This window comes from Lissotriton vulgaris, chromosome 5 (assembly GCF_964263255.1).
Source record: "Lissotriton vulgaris chromosome 5, aLisVul1.2, whole genome shotgun sequence".
NCBI classification, from domain to species: Eukaryota; Metazoa; Chordata; class Amphibia; order Caudata; family Salamandridae; genus Lissotriton; species Lissotriton vulgaris.
Genome location: NC_141693.1, coordinates 1,150,548,190 through 1,150,561,341, shown reverse-complemented (window position 1 = coordinate 1,150,561,341; position 13,152 = coordinate 1,150,548,190).

Genomic DNA, 13,152 nt, shown 5'->3' with positions numbered 1-13,152 from the left:
GGGGCAGCAGCGCGTCTGGGGAGCCCCACTCTATGTGCCCTGTCAATTCGAATGATAAAGTCAGTAGGCTCCCCCAAGATGTTCTGAAAGAGGTCCTGTAGATAGCCAGTTATGTCAGACCCTTCTGTTTTCAAAGGGACTCCCCGGACCCGTATGTTGTTGCGTCAGGACCAGTTTTCTAGGTCCTCTGTGTGGGCCTGTAGGTCTAGCTGTTGATCAGTGAGTCTTAGAACCTCCTGCTGGAGCTGTAAGATCTCATCGCTCCTCGCCTGGTCAGTCTCTTCCATGGCGACTACCCGTTCCCCAAGTCCCTCCACATCTCTCCTTAGCTCCCTGACCTCCCCAGCTACCCCTTGCTTCAGAGACTTGAAGTCTTCTCGAAGTGAGTTGAATAGGTTCTCTAAGAAGGACCTGGTGATGGCGCATTGTCCCCGGGGGGGGGGGGCAGGTGGTGTCTTCATGGTTTCGGGGGAGGGTGGTTCTTTGCTAGATTTGGGTTGGGTTTTCGCCAATAGCTCTGGGAGCATCTGATTCCCTTCCCCCCCCCTGAGGCCCGCCATTTCCTGTTGATTTGCTGGGCCAACTCTCCATGTCATCCATCGGGGGTGTCAGTTTGGATCGTTTAAGCCCGAGGAGCACCAGCGTTTCTGTAGTCTGTGGTGTTATGGGCCGGTGACTATGCCGCCCCAGCCCCCAGGTCCCCGGTGGAGAGTGCCAGTCCCCAGATGGTCTGCCCTGCATTCCTCGTCCCCTACGCAGGGGTCAGCGACTGCTGTGTGGGGGTGCAGTGTAGGGGCCCGTCAGGGAGCCGACCGATACTCAGGGTGCGTCAGGGCCAAGAGACATGCCTGGGTGGCCGATCGCGGTTTCCTAGGTTCGCAACTGGTGTGAACCCCAAAACAGGCTCTCCCTATCTGTCGGTGTGGGTCCCTGCAGATGGTGATCCTGGCTCAATCAAAGTCAAAAGTGCGGCCCATCCCCAACTCTGGCAGTCGCGGTAAGGCCCAACGTCGGGGGCTCGATTATCCCCCCGAGCTGTGCGCCCCCAGCGCTCTCCTCACCTCTGTCACCGCCGTCTCCCAGTCCGCTTCCTGTGCTCTGTCCGGAGGCATCTGGCACCCCCTGGCTCTGGTCTGTTGGGGGACACTCCTCCCGTGCTCTCCACTGGTTCGGCACCACTGGGTAACTCCGCTGCTCACCGCTACACACTCCGCCCTCCCCGCGATGTCAGAGTCGGCACCCTCCGGCCGCCCCGCCCCGCCGTGGCAGGGCTGAGCAGTACTCCTCAGCGTTCTGGATTTTTCTTGGGGTGCAGTCCGGAAGGGCAGGGGGGCAGGTCTCCGCCCATTACCTCGCACAGGCCCGAAGCCGGGACCTCGAGTTTTGCGGCTCCCGGCTGGTCGCACCTCACACCGCCGGGAGTACGGCGAGAGCAGCGTCGTGTGTCCAGCACTGTTTCCTCAGCTGGCGCACTGCTCGAAGAGGCAGCGGCGTGGATCCTGGTAACCACAGGATGGTCTAGGCTGCAGTCGGGGAACGACCAGGGCTAGTCGCTACTTTGTGCTGGCTGCCATATTCTAGGTCGCAGCTCCGGGGCTCCTCTCTGTAGACCCAGCGTGGGGCTTCTATGCTCCGGTTGTCACTCTTCAGGGGTGATTTTGAAGCGATCACCTGGGCGACCGAGAAATCTGGTGCTCAGGGGGTCGAAAATGCAGTGTAGGGGGCTTTATGGGGGATCGGAACAGGGAGCCACTGGAGTGTGTCTCCGATCAGACTGCCATCTTGGCCACGCCCCCCATGTCGGTGTATTTAAACATTTCTCGGCGCAGGTGTTGGCGGCTTCCGGTCACGGGTGCTGCTGGAGGCTGTGGTCCCCTCTATTCCCCCCCTCACTGTGGCTGCGCTCTGGTGATGTGGAGCTGCGGCGGCAGGAGGAGACTGTAAACAACAGTGTGGACTCGGCGGCAGACGGGCTCACAGGTAAGCTCGAAAGATGTACGGAGGTCTCTGGCAGGGAGAACAAAGAATGGCAATGGTGGAAAATGGTGAAGTGGGTCAGCAGTTGTGCTGTTGTAGATGATTCTAGGACTCTAGTAAATATTCCCGATTTCATGCCCTTATGTGGTTACATCAAATCATATCATTATATAGGCATAAGAATCATACCCATATTAAGACATAGCCAATGCAGTCCAAATATGGTAAGGCTACTCCCATAGACTCCTAGAAAGCACAACGCGTTCTTAAACAAACCAAGCCTCCAGCAGCCCGGGAATTCCCCCTGCTTCCGTATTGATTTGTCCTAGAACTCCTGGAGTCCTGAAAGAACTGAGAGTTCTTTGCGACGTCTTATGTCCAACCTTACGTCAAGCTCGGCACCTACCAGGTATAAATATACTAGCATCTGCCTTAAGCAACACACAGTGGTTTGGAGCAGATAGGCTATATACTTGCCCGACACCCTGCTGATGCAAGTACCGAAGGAAGCCGACCCTCCCACTGACGCACTGAGAGAGACACTGTCTTTTCTCCTGCCGAGAAATCCAGCTCCAGTGTTTCCCTGTCACCCTTGGGGGTTGCTGGGAGATCGAGTCCTGAGAAAGAGATACAAGACCTCCTTCATTTTATAACCAAGGAACAGAGCTGATTAAACCCTTAGAGAATTCTTGATTCAGATTCTTGGCAAAAGCGATAACTCATCTACTCCTTCCCTGTACTAGGCTTAGGTTAGGTACATCGGGGTAGGCGTATCTTAGAAACACCAGTTGAGTACGTTTAGTCATTATTTTATCATTGTATGTATTTTATCCATTTTAAGTATCTTATGGCTTAGAAACCATATAAATGCTTTTACAGTATTATTTCATAATACTCATTTTACTGTACGCACTTTACTTTATGACAAGTATTGCATTTGTGGCAATTCACTTCTCTTGCATGAGAAAGAAGACTGCTCAATAAATAACCTTTTTATTGAAAACGCCCGTCTCTCTATTTCTCTGCACTCCTGGTGGAACTAAGCATGCACGATTAACTGAGTGAAATAGCTATCTATTGTTTCCGCGACTCTGGAGATATACTCCTTATTCTGGGGGAGCAAAGTTGCCATGTTTATGCGGTTGTCAGAAACTAATCCCTTCTTGTCCATTCAGGAAAGTTAGCACCTTCTTGTTTACACGAGAAAGTTTCTAGTGACCTCTGAGCTAGCTGGTATTTCATAATTAAGTCTAACATATTCAATAGAGACCTAGTCGACCTCAGTCCTACGTCTATGAAATGAAATGAAAAACAATTTTTAACGCGCAACTAAGCCCAGATGGGCGTCAAGGCGCCTAACCAAATAATACCAGATAACAGAGACTGATCCTAATTACGGATAAGCCCTGACAAAACACCAGGTCTTGAGCGCCTTTTTAAAGGAAGACAGAGAAGGTTGCATCTTAATCTCAGGAGGTAACAAGTTCCATAGTTTGGGAGCAGCAACAGAAAAAGCTCTGTCTCCCCAACGAACGCTTTTGGTACGTGGGACAACCAACAGATTCATCTCAGAAGATCTTAAAGATCTGCCAGGCTGATACCGGGTCAGCAATGCACCAAGGGGGTCAAAAGAGCCCTCTGCCAAAGCTCGATAGACAAGACAGAGGATCTTAAACGAAATCCTGAGATGAATGGGCAACCAATGAAGGCTCCTTCTGGCCATCGTAGCAGATGAAGCTTTGGGAAGTGCTAAGACAAAGCGAGCAGCCGCATTTTGAACTACCTGTAATCGCTGAATGAGCCCCTTGTTGGAGTCTACATAGAGCGCATTACAGTAGTCCAACCTTGAACCTATCAATGCTACTGCCACCTGTTTGCGTGCTGAGGGAGAGAGATAGTGAAGGATCCTCCTGAGAATCTTTAGCACTCCCCAGCAGGTGGCCACCGTACGGTTGACCTGCAGAGTCATGGATAGGGAGGTGTCAAAGATTACCCCAAGGTTTCTTGCTGACTGGGCAGGGGATGGACAGGTTCCCAGTGATGCCGGCCACCACTCATCCGACCAGATATCCCGGTCCTTGCCAAAGACCAGGATCTCAGTTTTTTCACCATTCAGCTTCAGGGAGTTCTGAAGCATCCAATCCGAGACTGTCTGCATACAGATCCTGAAGTTGGTGGCGGATGATGATACTGAGTGGGCCAGTGACACCATAATCTGGGTGTCATCGGCGTATGACACCAGTTCCATCCCCTGAGATTTTACTAGCCTTGCAAGGGGGGCGACATAAATGTTAAATAGGGTCGGACTGAGAGCCGACCCTTGTGGCACCCCACACTGCAAGGACATAGCAGGGGAGAGGAACTCTCCAAGCTTGACTCTTTGCTCCCTATGCTGTAAAAAGGAGTGCAGGAGGTTCAGAGCCATGCCGGAGATCCCTGCCTCCCTCAACCGAGATGTAAGCGTTGAGGGAGACAGGGTGTCAAACGCCGCTGTGAGGTCTAGTAGAACCAACACAGTAGTTTGGCCCGCGTCCACCTTCCTACGGATGTTATTTGTCACCATAGTCAGAGCTGTCTCCGTACTATGCGCCTTTCGGAACCCATGCTGGGAGATGTCAAGATACCCAGATGAGTCCAGGAAGGCGGTAAGATGGCCATTGAGGTGTGTCTCAAGAATCTTAGCAGGAGCGGGTAACAGTGAGATAGGTCTAAAATTCTTCAACTGTTCCGGGTCCAGCGTGGGCTTCTTGAGTAGGGGCTTCACTATCGCTTTCTTCCATATTAGAGGGAAGGTACCTTGGGTTATAGCACCATTCATAACTTCCAGGAGTGGCGGGAGCAGTGTCGCTCTGCATTCCTTCAATATCCTCAAAGGACAGGGATCCAGAGGTGATGAGGATTTAGTCCTATCGAGTAGAAGCTCAAGCTCTTCTCGGGTCAGTAGTGGAAAGGCCGTTAGACTAACCGAATGGTCACTAGTCCAGGCTTGTAATTGGTTCAGGGTTTGGAGTGAGGATTCAGCTAAGGACTTTCTCTGAGTTTCCAGCACAAGATAGATGTCCTCAATTTTTTTATGGAAAAACTCTGATATATTGTTGCAGAGCTCCTGCGAGCCCACAACTGGATCCGGGACCTGAAGGGAACAGAGGGAGTCTACAATCTTAAAGAGCTCCCTGGAGGAAGTAAGGGAGGTAGTAAGATTCGAGAAGTACTGCTGCTTTTCCCTGATGACATTAGTTTTGTAATCGGCAAGCAGACCCTTATGTACTTCCCTTTCAATGGGATCCCATGCTTTCCTCCATTTTCTTTCCTGTCTCCTGCAGCCTTGACGAAGGAGTCTAAGTGAATCCGTGTACCATGGGGCAGTGGGCTTGCGGCGAGCCGAGTATCTAAAAGACGGGGGAGCCAGCTCATCAACCGCTACGGTGATAGATTCAGAGAGCAAAACCGCAGCATCCTCCACATCTCCCAGGGAAGAGAAGGTGAACTTCTTTATATAAGGTTCAAGAGTGTCATTGGTGATGTTCTTATAGCTCTACACTGTCGTTTATGTTATTCCAATGCGCAGAGCCTATTGGGAATATAGGAACTACACTACATGGCGCCCAACGTTTGGTAAAGCGATAATTTAACGCTAGATAATAAAGTAACTCAGTCGTGCTTTTCACACAGACCCTTTTTTTCCCGTAAAAACTCCTATAGATGTCTGGAGTGGGTAAAGGTTAATATCCGCCAGAAATTAGTAGGAAGAGATTCCTATGTAATAGTTTTTGGTTAAGTCAATGTTGAAGGATACAGTGTTCCAAAATACTGTGCACCTAATCTTTGTTTCCTTGAAACTTGATCTGCAAACTTTCAGCCAGTAAAATGGCAGAAAGTGACGAAGAAAGGGAGAGAGCTAGACTAGCAATTCATCTTTTGGCGGCAGACACAAGTCTCCAACAAAATGAACCGGATGCAATACTCATCCCGGTAAATGTAAGGAAAACCATAACTATAAAACTTATAGAAAATGGAGTATCATCAAGAGGTGGTACAGTCATATTTGTTGTTGAGGCACATGAATATCGGCAGACAGAGGTATTCTATTCCTGGATAACTTTTCTAGCAGCAAATGCTGTGACACGCGAGTTCCACTACTACAAAATAGAGGAATCTTGAGAGGAATACAGCCCTTTCGAGGACATTGAAATTTCACTAACTTATCAAGAGCATGAGCTCTGGTTCAATGGTGCCCTAAAACATCAAAATCACATTACCAGGCTCGGTCCACTAGGTAGACCAGGAGCCACATGGCCGGTTCTAGCCAGATATTCACCTCATCCTGACATTGAAACAATGTCAGGCGGAGAACTTTTAGTTCAGCTAAAACAACTAATTAAAATACATAGACAATTGGTACAATATGTCATGCGGACTTTAACAGTCCAACCATCAATAAAAATTCCACAGCACACTCCTCACCAGGGGAACAGTAATAAAATTACACCATGGACTATACAATCAGTCATTGTCAAGTTTCCTACAAAACGGGAACAAATTCCGTTCTGGTTAGCTCAAAACTTTACTCAAATAGAGGCAGTATTTCCTGATACTACCCCTCATGAAAAACACAGAATTCTGACAATCTGCCTACCAATGGGGATTGCACCACATGTGGAAGACTGTGACACTTGAGGAACAGTCTTTGCTTCAATCTACACAAAAACACATGGTGTTCCGTCTATGGCGGTTATACCAAGACAGATTCAAAATGAATACGGTCCAGAGCCTGCTTTCAATCTAGGTATGAAATTACTAAAAGACTTTAAGCAAGTCTCGGCTATACTACTAGCCAACATAAAAGGAGAAGCAGCATCTGTGGCGATCCGCCAAAAATTAAATGAAACAGATATAGCAGAACAACCTTTTGAACTTGCCAGAATAATTGAAAAATCCTATGAAGAATTAAGTAGGGACAGTTGGGGTGGGAAACCACTAAAACCACAACTAACTGAAAATCCTGGAAAAACATTTATTAAGAATAATCTCATTTCTCAATAGAAGAAGTGGGAGGGTAATAAGCAAACCACTCCCAGAGAAAAACAGTTTCAGACCAGAGGAAGGTCTCCCCAACAGAGAGATAGATCTCCAGAATGGGGGGGGGGGGGCAAATCTCCACAACCGGAGCCCTCTGAAAAAAGACATAACCTTAGAAATAGGGAAAATTTGAGAAAACCTGACAGATATCAAGATATTGATAAACGCCCCTCTCGATCTTTTTAGACTTCCTCACAGAAATCGGAAAGAAGAGGATGGTCAGAACATAAAGAAGAGCGTGTCAAGTCCAAAGACAAAGAACCTGCTCATCAAAGTAAAGAATTACAGTTTCTCAAAAAGAAGGTAGCCAGTATTAAAGTAAAACATGCCGAGGATTCTGAGGACACAACTCAAGAACGGAGAACGGGCCCAGACAATGCTAGACAGCGCAGCAGAAGTGACCATAGCTCGCAAGATCCTGATGAATCTTCTGGAGACAGTGGACACGAATGAATACATTCAAGTGGAAACTGCAGACACCAGAGTCAGTGTGCCTCGTAAATTATATGAAATAACACTACGTATAGAGGGTGACAAAACTAGGAAAATAACAGGTCTCTTCTGGGAGAACCTATCTAAAGGTTATGATATCCTTCTAGCAGAAAAGGACTGGACACAGGAGTTTGTCAGGGAGCGCCCACATGGCGAAGAAATGATTATGCCTGCCTTATCAAATTACATTCCAATTCATAAAAAATACACATATGCTAGAAAATAGGCAGTGGTCCAAGCCCCTGCATTATATAAAAATCCATTAGGAAGGGATGAGGATTCTCCTCACCATAAAATCCAGATAAAAAATCAACCTACTGCACAGAGGCAGTATCCTGTTAAGCAAGAAGCTAAAAAACAAGTCAGGGAGATCTTAGATCAAATTGAGTACCAGGGGGTGATTGAAAATTGCACCTCACAAATGAACAATCCTTTGTTTCCTGTCTCCAAACCAGACAATTCATATTGTATAGTATTGGACTACAGACACTTAAACTCTTGTTGCAAAACATTTGCAGTACAAAATTCACACAGTGCAGCACTGATGAATAACATTGTGCGCAAAAAATATAAAACGCCATTAGATATTTCAAATGGTTTCTCTGTCAAACCATTGCACCAGAAAGCAGATATTTGACTGCTTTCTCAAGTATGGGGGCCCAGAGGCAATTTTGCTGTCTCCCCCAGAGATTCAAGAATAGCCCAGGATTATTTTCAGCCAGAGTAACAGGATTACTACAAATGTATGATGATGAGGCATTATCCTATGTAGACGATATCTATCTAACAGACGATGACCTGGAGACACACTTGAAAAGAGTGAACACCATCATACTTGGGTTCGCATCTGAAGGGTACAAATTTAACTTTAAAAAGTCACAAATTGCCCACCTCACAGTCCTATTTTTAGGATATGAGTTATCAAGTGAAGGCAAAAGCCTAGCAGACAACTTCTTAGAGAAGTGTGCAGTACTCCAAGCTCCAAAAATGCTGAAAATGTACAATCAATTCTAGGTTTCCTGAATTTTGGAAGAACTTACATTTCAAATCAATTAATTGGACTCAGAAACACACAGAAATTTTACGATCATTACAAACAGACATGTTAACTAAAACAAAAAAGCAAAGACGCGCGAACCAACGCAACCTTGTAATCCGAGTCATCCCAGGAATTTGCGGATTTACATACCTAACCTCTAATGAGGGAGAAACGGTACCAGTAGCTTACAATTCACACTTGTACACACAAGCTGAAATGAAATTCAGTTCCACTGAAAAGATTCTAGCTGCGGTACAAACTGCTGTAGCAAAAGAAAGAGCCCTGGCACAAGGTAAACGCATAATAATCGTTACACCGGTACCTGCCCTAGAAGCAGTAACAAGAGCAAGCATTCCGAATGCTAAAGCCTTACATACGAGATGGATACAATGGGTTAATTATCTTGCTGCATCAGACGTAGTATACAAATTTGATCCTAATTTAAAAACACAAGAATTTCTCCAATACGAATACGAATGTCCTCTGCCACTAAAATTCTGCCTCTGGAACAGTACACCTGTGTAATCTACACAGACAGATTTGCACAACACAACATTGTGGATAAAAAAGTTTACAATGCTGCGTGCGCGATTGTTAAGGGTCGCTGGCACGTAGGAAAATTTAGATCATTAAAACTGAATCGCTCAGAAATTGTACAGCTCAGCGAGCTGAACTACAGGCTTTTAAGATGGCACTTGAAAATGCAGATCGCAAATTCCCCACACTAATAGTTTGCGATTCGCATTACTGCGTCGAATCTTATAATAATTTGATGCAGACCTGGATTGAAAATGGTTACAAAGATGAGACAGGTGGCACAATAAAACATAAAAAACTATGGAACAGGTAGTTCTTTTACTGAAAGAACTACGAAAGACTCACGTGATACATACGCAGAGTCTTTAACGTGATGGCGTTCACGTTGCAGGGAATTCATTGGCTAATAAAGCCACAGCGGCAGCTGGTCAACCGGCTTCCGTAGCTACAAAAAAGCATTCTAAAAAACAAATAGATGGAGAAACGCTACTAGCAGTAAAAGCCTCAATGGAAGGCAAATATGGGGCGTTACCTCTAAATTATCACTTCGGAAATACATACATAATTGATGCGAACTCCGTTCCTTTTGCTCAAATCCCTGGAGTGGGGGATAGAGTAAGCATGGGTGAATTTTGCGAATCTGGCGTTCGCGAATTTTGCAAATTTGCGAACTCGCAATCCGCAAAATCCGCAAATTCTTGCAAATTTGCAGATTTTTTTTTGTGTTCGCAAGGATTTCTGCCAGTTCGTGAGGGTTTTGTACCAGTTCGCAATTGCGAACTTACATGTCGACTCGCAACGGTCGCGATTATGTTGTTTCTATGTCTGGTTCATCATCACAGGTTCCCAGGACCCTCTGTTTCACCCCTGCCACCCTCTGTTTCACCCATGCCACCCTCTGGTACATCAATGCCACCCTCTGGTTCATCATCACTGTAGATTATGGGGGGCAAAAGCAAGCACACCTGCCCTGCTTCAACTGACATGAATTAATTTGGGGTTGATTTATTAATGTGTCACTGTTTTAAAATTCCAGTCTGGCACCTGCTTCCTTATCTGTAATTTGCTTTCTGTTGCAGTGCAATTTCTTTTTCCAGGACCTTTGTGGCCTACTTGTAGCTCTTCTATGAGCCTGCTGTGAGGGTCAGAGCAGGGTCATACAATTGTTGCAACTAGCAACTGAACTCTGGAGGGGCCCCAGTCAGGAAGCACTAAAGGGAATGGTTACTAATGATGAGTTTGAACTTTTGCACCTGCTGAATGCTTTCACTTTTGCAAAACTCGTTTTTCTGCAGAACAGCATTACAGCAACTGTAATGCCCCAAACAAGCTTACTTGTGAAAGTTGATTTCTAATCCAAAAGTGATCCAAAGAAAGTCAAAAGGCCTCAAATCCAAAAAAGTGCAGGCAAATGTCAACCTGAGGAGTTATTCTGATAAAAATCATCATTTTCAAAAGGTCTATGCTGCTTGCTAATATATTTCTTGTGCAGAATTGCAATTTTTGCAATTTTGCGAGTGCGAGATTGTTGCTGCCCGCCGCACCTACATGTTCGCAATTGCAAACTTACGCCGCACGCCGCAAAATTGTATCACCAAGAAAAAAAAATCCGCTGCGTGCGAATTTTCGGTAAATTCGCGAGCGTTCGCGAATTGCGAATTTAACGAAAATCCACAAAATCCGCAAGCGGAACGGATTTTCCGCCCATGCTTAGGATAGAGTAATTCCAAACACAAACAGGAGGGCTTACTTGATTCAAGAAGCACACATGGGAATGGTTCGGAGGCACCAAGAGATCCTGAAATCTCTAATAGAATAGCAATCAAGATACTGGTGGCCGGGAATGAGCGTGCAAGTTTATAACTTTGCAATGGATTGTCAGGACTGCAATAGAGATCGCAGTTATGAACCAGACCAGATATCTGACTCTAGCACAGTAAGACCAGCCCAGACACCTCTATTAGACAGCATTAGACTATCTACACGCAAGCGTCCGACCAGACAAATGCGATCCCATAAAGATTAAGACGAGATTCATTTGGATGTGGCCCCAGCGCTCGTCTGATGCCGGAACTGCTATAAAAGATTTGCGAGTCTTTATCGGCACATACGCAATTGCCATGCTACATTCTGACCAGGGTCCTGCGTTTAGCTCTCGAGCTTACAAGGAGGCCATGACCAGCTTGGGCTTTGCATTGCGGTACTCTAGTCCATTCCATCCTGAGGGAAATGCGGTAGTGGAGAGAAAAACCGTGACTTAAAGTAATCTATAACAGCGAGGGTATTAGGTTCGGGTGATGGGTGGGTCAAACATCTAATACGTATCCAACCTAGTCTTAATAATCTGTCAAGAAATTCTCTGGGTGGAATCACTCCGTATGAACTTTTGTTTGGTACAAGAATGATATTCGAAAATCTCGATTGTCCGACTTCAGTGGTGGAACAAAAAGCGTTTGATAACAAAGACCGTTTGGCTGTTTTACAGGACTTGAATGAAACAAGAAGTCTAAGTAACACAAAGCTAAAGCCAACGACTACTGAAGAAAAAACACCTGTCCCAGCAGGACCTGTCTGGATTTCAAAGATTGGGGATCTGGTCAGAGAAAAAATTGCAGTGAAGAAGGAATTTGGGCCTTCTTACAGAAAAGCAGTACCTGCCTTAACTATCAGCGGAACAAGATCAGTAGTACTACCGCCCCTTGCTGGTAAAAAGAAGAACAGAGTTGTATCAATCGACCTGGTAAAACCACATCCATGTGGCCAATAATAAGTAGTTGGCCCAGTGGACTCCCAAGAAGTAGCAGAAGACCAAACCTTGCTACAATCCAAGAGGTTCAAACTGAGAGACTAATCACATTCAATAAACCTGCAGTGAATAAAAAAGGACTATGCAACAAAGCCATGGAACTTGTGCCTCTTGAAACCCAAATTGCAACAGTCGTCAAGAAACACCTGTCTACAATGATGTAGCCTCTGACTATACTAACATGACAAAGGAAGAAGCAACTACAAAGATTAATAACAATCCTGATGCCATTCAAACATTTGACAGAACTGCATCTGGCTACTTCATCAATTTCGATGACTTTTCTCATGATCCAAGTGAACATGAAGACAAGCCAGCAAACAAAACTTTCAAAGACAAAATTATAGAACTCTTTCATCAACTTGGGGAAACATATCGGATTTCACCGTGGATTGAATTGTGGATTGTGTTAGGTGTAATTTTCCTCCTGCTCTGGCTCATTTTGGTTCTAAGCTTGGGAAGAATGATTGATGGAAAATACAGTACAATTGACACAGCAAGTCAGAACATCAACTTGGTACTGAAATATCACAGATCCTCTCACATTGAAAAAAGAGAACTATCATCACGGATCAAAACAGCCATTCCTATACCTGGTGGTGTAGCATGGGACACTACTGATTACGAAATCTAATGCGCGGTCGAACTCTTGAAATATCCACATCAGTTCAAGATTTCTTTAAGTGACTTTGTATCACCGAGTACTTTCTCTGATGATTGGGACTTTGAAAATATTAACAACATGATGTCAGATTTAGAAATGTCAGCTGAATATACAGAACATGATTATTTACAAGGTTCATCAAATTATGAAGAAATGTATTGCTTTAATCATTATGGGCATCACTATTTGCATAAATCGGCTAATCATAGAAATGTTTTTATTGATAATCAATGGGAACATTTTCCAACTCTGCCAAAAGGTAGCTCAAAAACATTTTATGGGAAATTCCCATACTTTTCAGGGTTTAATATCACTGATCCAGAAACGTTTTATTTTAAAATTATGAATAAGACAGGAATGAAAAACATGTGGACACATACTAAACTGATTTATTCTGAAAAAGTTTATGAAAAAATGTCTACGTTTGGATTTGAATTTTGGAAAAACAACATTGAGACAAAAACTGGCTGGGGTACAAAAGACTGGCAAGTACAAGTGTAAGAATCATTATTCAGAGCCTGCATGATCCCAGAACAAATAATGTTCCTGAATGACACC